Here is a 10,961-nt window from a genome sequence, read left to right on the forward strand (position 1 = left end):
GAGAGTGATGGCTGGACGGAATGATTATGCAATAGCTGATGCTCTTCAAGCCTTAGCTCAGGCTATAGGGAATCAAAATAGGGGAGAAGCTGGTGGAGTTGTTGAGTACTAAGGGTTGGACCGCTTCCAACGAAACAACCCTCCTTCATTCAATGGAGGATACAACCCTGATGGTGCTCAAAATTGGATAAGGGAAATTGAGAAAATTTTCCGAGTGATGGCATGTCCGGAGGGGCAAAAGGTTGCTTTTGGTGCATATACTCTAGCGGAAGAAGCTGAGTATTGGTGGGAGAATACTCGCCAATGCCTAGAGGCTGAAGGTCAAGATGTGACCTGGGATGTCTTCAAGAGGGTGTTTTTGGAGAAATAATTTCCCGAGGATGTAAGGAACAAGAAAGAAATGGAGTTCTTGGAGCTGAAGTAGGGAAACTTAAGCTTTTTATGTCTTCTTTAAATAAAGATTTGTGTTGGATCAAGTGGCCTCGGAATAATATAGAAGGGGGTGCTGAATTAATTATTAATGTGTCTTGACTAATTAAAAATTATCCTTCTTAATATTACTAGATTCAATTAGGCTTTACTACTAAGTTATGAGGAAGTAAAGAACAAAAACAATAACTTAGACAAAAGTAGAGCGGAAATAAAACTACACAGCGGAAAAGTAAAGAGTGTAGGGAAGAAGAAGACAAACACAAGATTTATACTGGTTCCGCCACAACTGGTGCCTACATCTAGTCCCCAAGCAACCACCGGTTCTTGAGATTTCCAATAACCTTGTAAAATCCTTTACAAGCAAAGATCCACAAGGGATGTACCCTCCCTTGTTCTCTTTGAACAACCAAGTGGATGTACGCTCCACTTGAACTGATCCACAAGAGATGTACCCTCTCTTGTTCTCAATATAACAACCCAAGTAGATGTACGCTCTACTTGTACCACAAAGGATGTATGCTGCAATGTGTTAAGACAAAGAATTCTTAGGCGGTTAGTCCCTTGAATCTTTGTAAGGGGAAACAAAAGATATCTCAGGCGGTTAGTCCTTTGAAACCTTTTGTATAAAGGGAAAGGGAAAAAGATATCTCAGGCGGTTAGTCCTTTGAAATCTTTTGTCAAGAGGGAGAAAGGAAGAAACAAAATAATTCTCAGGCGATTAGTCCTTTGAATCTTTTGACAAGAGAAGGAATGAAGAAAAAGAATAGCACAAGTTTTCGATCAATGAACTTTTCTTGAAAGAGAAAGTATTGAACAAAAACTTTTAAAAAGATGAAGAGAAATGAATGAAAGAAATCTGTTATGCATGAAAGGAATCTATCTCTTTAAATTCGTGCCATGGTCACATATTTATAATCATTTGATGACTCAAGTTAAATTTTGTGACTCTTGGCAATTTCTTTAAAACTAGTCACTTTAAAAGTTGTGACTCTTTTGAAAAACTAGTCACTTTAAGGTTGTGACTTTTGAAAAACTCTTAAGAAACAAGTCACTTTAAGAATTGTGACTTTTGGTAATTTATTTTTCAAAATCAATCACTGGTAATCGATTACCATCATAGTGCAATCGATTACACATCTACAGATTTGAATCTTCGTGTTTAAATTTGAAAATCAAAACGTTTAGAAACACTGGTAATTGATTACAAGTATTGCGTAATCGATTACACAAGTTTGAAATGATTTGAAAAAGTTTTATCACAATTGTGACTCTTGAAATTTGAAATTAACATTTTAAAACATTGGTAATCGATTACAGCTTTGTAAATTAGTTTTGAAAAGAATGTTGGCTACTGGTAATCGATTACTGCCTTCTGGTAATCGATTACCAGAGAGCAAAACTCTTTGGTAAAATATTTTTCTTTTTGAAAAATTCTTGTGTTATTCAATGTTTTGAAAAACTCTTTTAATACTTATCTTGATTGAGTCTTCTCTTGATTCTTGAATCTTGAGTCTTGATTCTTTACTAGAATCTTGAATCTTGATCTTGATTCTTGAAACTTGTTTGACTCTTGATTCTTTGGCATCATCAAAATAATCTTGGAAGGCATTGCTTCCATAATTTGGTGGTAGGGACCCCTACTAGTGGTTATGTGTTAACTTCTGATGTATGCTTAAATTGTTCTATGGAAATTTCTGGTAGAACATTCTTGATTGACTTGATTTGTTTGCCTTTGATCCAGATTGATGTTATTCTTGGTATGGACTGGTTATCTTCCAACCATGTCTTGTTAAACTGTTTTGATAAAAGTGTGGTGTTTGATGATCCTGCAGTGAGTAAGGATATGATGTTTATCTCTACCAACCAAGTTGTGACATCTGTAAAAGGAGATGCTCAAGGGTACATGATCTTGTCTAGCCAAGAAATAGAGACAAAGGTTTCCATGTGTGACCTCCCTGTTGTCCGAGAGTTTCTTGGAGTGTTTCCTGAGGATATATCCGGTCTGCCACTCGAGAGAGAGATAGAATTTTCCATAGACTTAGTACCTAGTGTTGGACCCTTATCCATAGCCCCTTATAGGATGTCTCCTATAGAGTTAGCTAAGCTCAAGACACAATTGGAGGAGTTGTATGGATAAACAGTTTGTTAGACCCAGTGTGTCTTCATGGGGAGCAACAGTGTTGTTAGTGAAGAAGAAAGATGGGACCATGAGATTGTGTGTGGATTACCGCCAATAGAATAAGGTGACGATTAAGAATAAGTACCCTTTGCCTAGAATAGATGACCTTATGGACCAGCTGGTAGGAGCTTGTGTGTTTAGCAAGATAGACCTTAGGTCGGGTTATCATTAGATCCGAGTGAAGTCTGAGGATATACCTAAGACTGCTTTTTGGACCCGTTATGGTCACTATGAGTTTCTAGTCATGCCTTTTGGTGTGACTAATGCTCCAGGAGTGTTTATGGACTACATGAATCACCCTTACCTTGATAGTTTTGTGGTAGTATTCATAGATGATATTTTGGTATACTCCAAGGCTAGAGAGGAACATGAAGAACATTTGAGGATTGTGTTGCTAACCCTTAGGGACTGACAACTTTATGCTAAGTTGTCCAAGTGTGAGTTTTGGTTAGAGAAAGTTAGTTTCCTAGGGCATGTGATATCGCAAGGGGGTATAACTGTAGATCCCTCTAAGATAGATGATGTTCTTAAGTGGGAGAGTCCTAAATCTATTTTTGAGATTAAGAGTTTTCTGGGCTTAGCAAGATACTACCGGAGATTCGTAGAAGGTTTCTCCAAGTTAGCTTTACCTTTGACTAAACTGACTCATAAGGGTCAAGCTTTTGTGTGGGATACCCAATGTGAGCATAGTTTCCAGACCCTTAAGGAAAGATTGATGACTGCCCCAGCACTAGTCTTGCCTAACCCATGGGAACCCTTTGAGGTGTATTGTGATGTATCAAAGATGGGTTTAGGAGGAGTGTTGATGCAAAATGGCCAAGTAGTGGCCTATGCTTCTAGACAACTCAAGACTCATGAGAGGAATTACCCCACCCATGACCTGGAGTTAGCTGCTGTAGTTTTTTCCCTTAATATGTGGAGGCATTACTTGTTTGGCTCCAAGTTTGAGGTGTTTAGTGATCATAAGAGCCTTAAGTATTTGTTTAGTCAGAAAGAGCTGAACATGCGTCAAAAGAGATGGTTAAAGTTCCTTAAGGATTATGATTTTGAGCTTAGCTACCATCCCGGCAAAGCCAATGTAGTGGCTGATGCCTTGAGTAGGAAATCCCTACATATGTCTGCCTTGATGGTTAGAGAGATGGATCTCCTAGAATAGTTTAGAGACCTTAGTCTTGCATGTGAAGTTACCCCTAATAGTGTAAGATTAGGAACTTTGAGGATCACTAGTGAGCTACTAGGAGATATCAGGGAAGGCCAGAAGGCTGATCATTTTCTAAGGACTCAGTTAGAAGCTATATAGTCAGGAAGGGATAGTAGTTTCAATGTGGGATCGGATGGAGTCTTAAGACTTAAAGATAGGATTTGTGTTCCCAATGTGCCTGAACTTAGGAAGATGATCTTAGAGGAAGGACATAGGAGTAATTTGAGCATCCATCCTGGTGCAACCAAGATGTATCAGGATCTGAAGATGATGTTTTGGTGGCCCAACATGAAGAGAGAGGTTAGTAAGTTTGTCTATGCATGCCTAGTCTGTCAAAAGGCTAAGATAGAACATTAGAGACCTTCAGGGAAGTTACAACCCTTAGAGATTCCCCAGTGGAAGTGGGATAGTATTTTCATGGATTTTGTGGTACGACTACCTAGAACCCCTAGAGGTTTAGATTCTATCTGGGTTATTGTTGACAGACTGACTAAGTTTGCTCACTTTATTCCCATTAATATCATATTTTCCTTGGAGAAGTTGACCTCCCTGTATATTAGTGAGATTGTCAGATTACATGGTGTGCCATCTAGCATAGTGTCGGATAGAGATCATAGGTTTACCTCTAGATTTTGGGAGAGCCTGAACAAAGCGTTGGGAACCAAGCTTAGACTAAGTTCAGCATACCATCCTCAGACTGATGGCCAAACTGAACAAACTATTCAGCCGCTAGAGGACCTTTTAAGGGCGTATGTCTTAGAGCAAAATGGAAGCTGGGAGAGTTTTCTTCCGTTGATAGAGTTCACTTATAACAATAGTTTTCACTCTATGATTGGCATGGCTCCCTATGAAGCTTTGTATGGTAGAAGGTGTAGGACACCCCTATGTTGGCTAGAGTCCAGAGAAGGCCTTACCTTAGGATCAGAAGTGGTACAACAAACCACTGAGAAGGTCAAGTTGATCCAAGAAAGGATGAGGACTGCTCATAGTAGGCAGAAAAGTTATCAAGATAAGAGGAAGAAAGATCTGGAATTTGAGGTTGGTGATCATGTATTCTTGAGAGTCACTCCGTGGACTGGAGTTGGTCGAGCATTGAAATCCCGAAAACTCACACCTCGCTTTATCGGTCCCTTCCAAATTCATAAGAGAGTTGGCCCTGGGGTATACCAAATTGCATTACCCTCGTCTCTTTCTAATCTTCATAATGTCTTTCATGTGTCTCAACTCCGTAAGTATATTCATGATCCATCCCATGTGATTGAATTGGATGACGTACAAGTGAAGGAGAATTTGACATATGAAACATTTCCTTTGAGGACCGAGGATAGGCGAACAAAACACCTAAGAGGGAAAGAGATTCCGTTGGTCAAGGTGATCTGGGGAGGTGCATCAGGAGAAGATGCCACATGGGAATTAGAGAGTCAAATGCGAGAAGCTCATCCATCCTTGTTTGAGTCAGGTAAATTTTGGGGACGAAATTTCTAAAAGGGTGGGAGAGTTGTAACACCCTAAAATTTTATTAGTTATTATAATTGATGTTTGATTTTATTTATTTTGTTATTTTATCCGTGTTTTATTTTCGAGAAGATGAGTTTAGTTATTAGAGGGGTGTGGGTAGTTAAAACTCTAGCTTCTCATAGAAGCCTCTCTAGGGAACTTCTCAAAGAAGCCTCACGAGGAAGCTTCTCAAGGAAGCCTCTCGAGAAAAGCTTCTCAAGGAAGCTACCTGAAGTTGTCTCGGTAAAAGTGCCCTCCTACATTCTTTAACCGTTGGATTTTCTCGAAATTCGGTGTGGTGGTTCAATGGACAGATGTCCGTGATCTGACCGTTGTGAACTTCGATACGACATCTAGAGTGTGAGAAACGCTTCCTTTTCCGAGAGCAAAAGCACTTGAGTGTTTTAGCCTTTGTATTTCGTGTAGCCTTGGAAAAATGCCATTTCTTTCTCTTCCTCTTCCCCAAGAGCATTTCCAACATCCCAAGCTTCTTCCTCACCACCCACAGCCACCAGTAGCCACCACGAACCACCATAGTTCTCCATTGAAAACCCACACCGAAAGGAACCTTTCCATCAGAGCGGAATCTTCCAACTTGGCTCGCGGTTTTGGTTGAGAATGAAGCCCCGATTTGACCTTCGTGGTTTTCCTTGAGGTAACCATGATTCTATGATTGTTCCTTGTTAGTTTTAGTTTGTCGTTGCATCTTTTTTGACTTTGGAACCACCATTGTATGTTTTACGCTTCCTATGAAAAACCCTAGAGAAAGAGACTTTGTAAACATTATCTTTTCATGAAATGGATGTTATTTTTGTGACCTTCACTAAACCCCAGTCACATTGGCGTGATCAGAATTTCAAAATGATGTTCCTTTTCCTAAAATCTGAAATGCCCTTTAGCCCTTTACGTTTTGACGGGTTTTGACTCAAAATATTTTCATTAACTTTATTTCTGAAATCCATATTTTGTGGGAAAAATAGTCAGAGCCTTTAGTTTGGTCAGATTTGAAAGTTCCAAAAAACTAGCAAATTTTGTGTTTGTCAAAACTTCAAACGGCCATAACTTTTGCTCCGGTTATCAGAATCGCAATTATTATATATGCATTTGGGGTAGAAAAAAATTTCCTACACCGTGGCAGCCTGCCATAGGCCGGCTGAGGTCTCCATCATAAAAAAAAAAGCGATTCTGTCAAAAGTTTTTTATTTTTCAAGTTTTATTCACTTATTTTTCTTAACTTACCATTTTTAGCTTTCATAGTTAGACTTTGAATTTTTGTCTGAAATTTTTTGTGCTATCTTCTCATCATTTTATAAGGTTGCTCACAAATTTTCAAGTCAATTGGATATCATTTGAGGGTAGCTGTAGTTCAAACCTACACCTTTATTTACATGATAAGGCAACTAGTTGTGTGCATGTTGAATGTAGTGTATGGCTAGAGGCAATCCATCTGACTTACAACCCTTTGATCCTGAGATAGATAGGACATTTCATAGATTAGTTAGGCATCATTTTATACCTTTTGATCATTCTGAGCATTCCATTACTGGTGAATCTGTGCATTCTGTTATTGGTGATTTTGAACATCCTGATCTTGAGCATTATAATTTTGAGCATTCTGATTCTGAGCATTCTGATTTTGCACATTCTGAGAACATGACACAACCTCCACCCCGTGAGAGGACTCTAAGGGAAATGGCTGCACCTGACTTCACCTACGAAAGCTTGTGCATCCAATACCCTGATGAGGATGTCCCATATGTTCTTAAAACTGGACTGATTCATTTGCTTCCAAAGTTTCATGGCCTTGCAGGTGAAGACCCGCACAAACATTTGAAGGAATTTTATATTTTCTGCTCCACCATGAAACCCCCAGATGTCCAAGAGGATCACATATTTCTGAAGGCTTTTCCTCATTCATTAGAGGGAGTGGCAAATCACATATTTCTGAAGGCTTTTCCAAGGTCCATCACGAGCTGGGTGGCAAAGGACTGGTTGTATTACCTTGCTCCAAGGTCCATCACGAGCTGGGATGACCTTAAGAGAGTATTCTTAGAAAAAAATTTCCATGCTTCCAGGACCACAGCCATCAGGAAGGATATCTCAGGTATTAGACAACTCAGTGGAGAGAGCCTGTATGAGTACTGGGAGAGATTTAAGAAACTATGTGCCAGTTGCCCCCACCATCAGATTTCAGAACAGCTTCTTCTCCAATATTTTTATGAAGGACTCAGTAATATGGAGAGAAGTATGATAGATGCTGCCAGTGGTGGAGCCCTTGGAGACATGACTCCTGCTAAAGCCAGAAATTTAATTGAGATGATGGCTTCCAACTCCCAGCAGTTTAGCGCCAGAAATGATGCCATAGTCATTAGAGGAGTGCATGAGGTAGCTACAAACCCATCTGCATCATCTGAAACTAAGAAGCTTGAAGGCAAACTGGATGCATTGGTTAACCTGGTAACCCAGCTGGCCTTGAATCAGAAATTTGTACCTGTCGCAAGGGTTTGTGGTTTGTGCTCCTCTGCTGACCACCATACAGACCTTTGCCCTTCCATGCAGCAACCTGGAGCAATTGAGCAGCCTGAAGCTTATGCTGCAAATATTTACAATAGACCTCCTCAACCTCAGCAGCAAAATCAACCACAGCAGAACAATTATGACCTCTCCAGCAACAGATATAACCCTGGATGGAGGAATCACCCTAACCTCAGATGGTCCAGCCCTCAGCAACAACAACAGCAGCCTGCTTCTTCCTTCCAAAATGCTGCTGGCCCAAGCAGACCATACATTCCTCCACCAATCCAACAACAACAACAACCCCAGAAACAACCAACAGTTGAGGCCCCTCCACAACCTTCCCTCGAAGAACTTGTGAGGCAAATGACTATGCAGAACATGCAGTTTCAGCAAGAGACCAGAGCCTCCATTCAGAGCTTAACCAATCAGATGGGACAATTGGCTACCCAATTGAATCAACAACAGTCCCAGAATTCTGACAAGCTGCCTTCTCAAGCTATCCAAAATCCCAAAAATGTCAGTGCCATTTCATTGAGGTCGGGAAAGCAGTGTCAAGGACCTCAACCCGTAGCACCTTCCTCATCTGCAAATGAACCTGCCAAACTTCACTCTACTCCAGAAAAAGGTGATGACAAAAATTTACCTAACAATTTCTGTGCAGGTGAATCTTCTTCCACAGGTAATTCTGATTTGCAGAAGCAGCACATTCCCCCTCTTCCATTCCCTCCAAGAGCAGTTTCCAACAAAAAAATGGAAGAGGCAGAGAAAGAGATCTTGGAAACGTTTAGAAAAGTAGAGGTAAACATACCTCTGTTGGATGCAATAAAGCAAATTCCAAAATATGCCAAATTCTTGAAGGAGTTGTGCACTAATAAGCGGAAGCTTAAAGGAGGTGAACGAATTAGCATGGGCAGAAATGTCTCTGCATTGATTGGTAAATCTGTTCCTCAAATTCCTAAAAAATGCAAAGATCTAGGTACATTCAGCATACCTTGTATTATAGGGAATAGTAAGTTTGACAATGCCATGCTAGATTTAGGAGCCTCTGTTAGTGTTATGCCTCTGTCGATTTTTAATTCTCTATCTCTAGGTCCCTTGCAGTCAACTGATGTGGTAATTCATTTAGCTAATAGAAGTGTTGCCTATCCTGTTGGTTTCATAGAAGATGTCTTAGTTAGAGTTGGTGAACTGATTTTCCCTGTTGATTTTTATATCTTGAATATGGAAGATGGATTTTCTCAAGGATCAGTTCCCATCATTCTAGGCAGACCCTTTATGAAAACTGCTAGAACTAAGATAGATGTTTATGCAGGCACACTGTCTATGGAATTTGGTGACATAACTGTTCATTTTAATATTCTGGATGCTATGAAATACCCATCTGAAGATCTTTCTGTATTTCGTGCTGAAATAATTAACCATGTTGTTGATGAATACATGACTGATCTTTATTCTAATCTGCATGCCTCTCACTCTTCATGCATTGAGTCTGAAATTGTACTTGATCATATGTCTGAATTTGATGCTGAGAGTGAATCTGAGAGTGATATTGATTGCATGTCTGGTGGTGGTGTTTTACCTCTCGAGATTGATTTTATAGAGTCAGATAGGACTAACCATGTTTCAGGAAGTACACATACCTCTGACTTTCTTTATGAGGTAAAGGCTGAGAAACCATCTCCTTCTACCACTGTCCAGTCGACCACACCAGAATTGAAGCCTCTGCCATCAAATTTAAAATACGCTTACTTGGATGATAGCAAGAGTTTTCCAGTGATTATATCTGCCTCCCTTACTGATGAGCAAGAGGATAAGTTGTTGTCAGTTCTCAAGAAGCATAAGAAGGCTATAGGCTGGACCCTGGCGGACATTCCTGGTATTAGCCCATCCACATGTATGCATCGAATAAATTTAGAGGATGGAGCTAAACCAGTAAGACAGCCACAGAGAAGACTTAACCCGGTGATTCTTGATGTAGTGAAGAAGGAGATAACCAAGCTTTTGCAAGCTAGAATCATTTATCCTATCTCCGACAGCCAATGGGTGAGTCCCGTCCAGGTAGTCCCGAAAAAGACTGGTCTCACAGTGATCATAAATGAGAAGGAGGAGCTGATTCCTACTCGGGTGCAGAATAGTTGGAGAGTTTGCATTGACTATAGGAGGCTGAACCAAGTTACCAAAAAGGACCATTTTCCCCTGCCATTCATTGACCAGATGCTTGAACGCCTGGCAGGTAAATCCCACTACTGTTTCCTTGATGGTTTTTCTGGTTATATGCAAATTACTATTGCTCCTGAGGATCAGGAAAAGACCACATTCACCTGCCCCTTCGGCACTTTTGCCTACAGGAGGATGCCTTTCGGCCTGTGCAATGGCCCTGGTACCTTCCAGCGGTGCATGATTAGTATTTTCAGTGATTTTTTAGAAAATTGCATAGAGGTGTTTATGGATGATTTCACTGTATATGGATCTTCTTTTGATGGTTGTTTGAATAGTTTGGAAAAAGTTTTGAATAGATGCATTGAAACTAACCTTGTTCTAAATTTTGAAAAATGTCATTTTATGGATGAGCAAGGTATAGTTTTAGGCCACATTATTTCCAATAAGGGTATTGAAGTAGATCCTGCAAAAATTTCTGTTATTTCACAATTGCCTTACCCCTCTTGTGTGCGAGAGGTGCGATCTTTTCTTGGTCATGCAGGATTCTACAGGTGCTTTATAAGGGATTTTAGCAAAGTAGCCCTTCCACTGTCCAACTTGTTGCAAAAGGAGGTGGAGTTTGACTTTAATGACAGATGCAAAGAGGCTTTTGATTGCCTCAAAAGAGCGTTGACTACCACCCCCATCATTCAGGCACCCGATTGGACAACCCCTTTTGAGCTTATGTGTGATGCATCAAATTATGCATTGGGGGCTGTCCTTGCTCAGAAAATTGATAAATTGCCCAGGGTGATATATTATGCTTCTAGGACTTTAGATGCTGCCCAAGCGAATTATACTACTACTGAGAAAGAGCTTCTAGCCATAGTTTTTGCTCTTGAAAAATTTCGATCTTATTTGCTTGGTACCCGCATTATTGTTTATACTGACCATGCAGCTCTAAAGTACTTGTTGAAAAAGGCTGATTCTAAGCCT

The 10,961-nt window shown here is 40.2% G+C and overlaps 1 non-coding gene across 1 annotated transcript; it reads right to left on the bottom strand.

Moving 5' to 3' along the window:
* Positions 1 to 7,391: 7,391 nt before the first annotated feature.
* On the bottom strand, positions 7,392 to 7,498 carry LOC112998444 (small nucleolar RNA R71). Its single transcript, XR_003263545.1, has one exon. It is a non-coding gene; the product is annotated as a small nucleolar RNA R71 (small nucleolar RNA).
* Between the last annotated feature and the right edge of the window lie 3,463 nt (positions 7,499 to 10,961).

Source organism: Glycine max, chromosome 11 (genome assembly GCF_000004515.6).
Source record: "Glycine max cultivar Williams 82 chromosome 11, Glycine_max_v4.0, whole genome shotgun sequence".
Classification (NCBI taxonomy): Eukaryota; Viridiplantae; Streptophyta; class Magnoliopsida; order Fabales; family Fabaceae; genus Glycine; species Glycine max.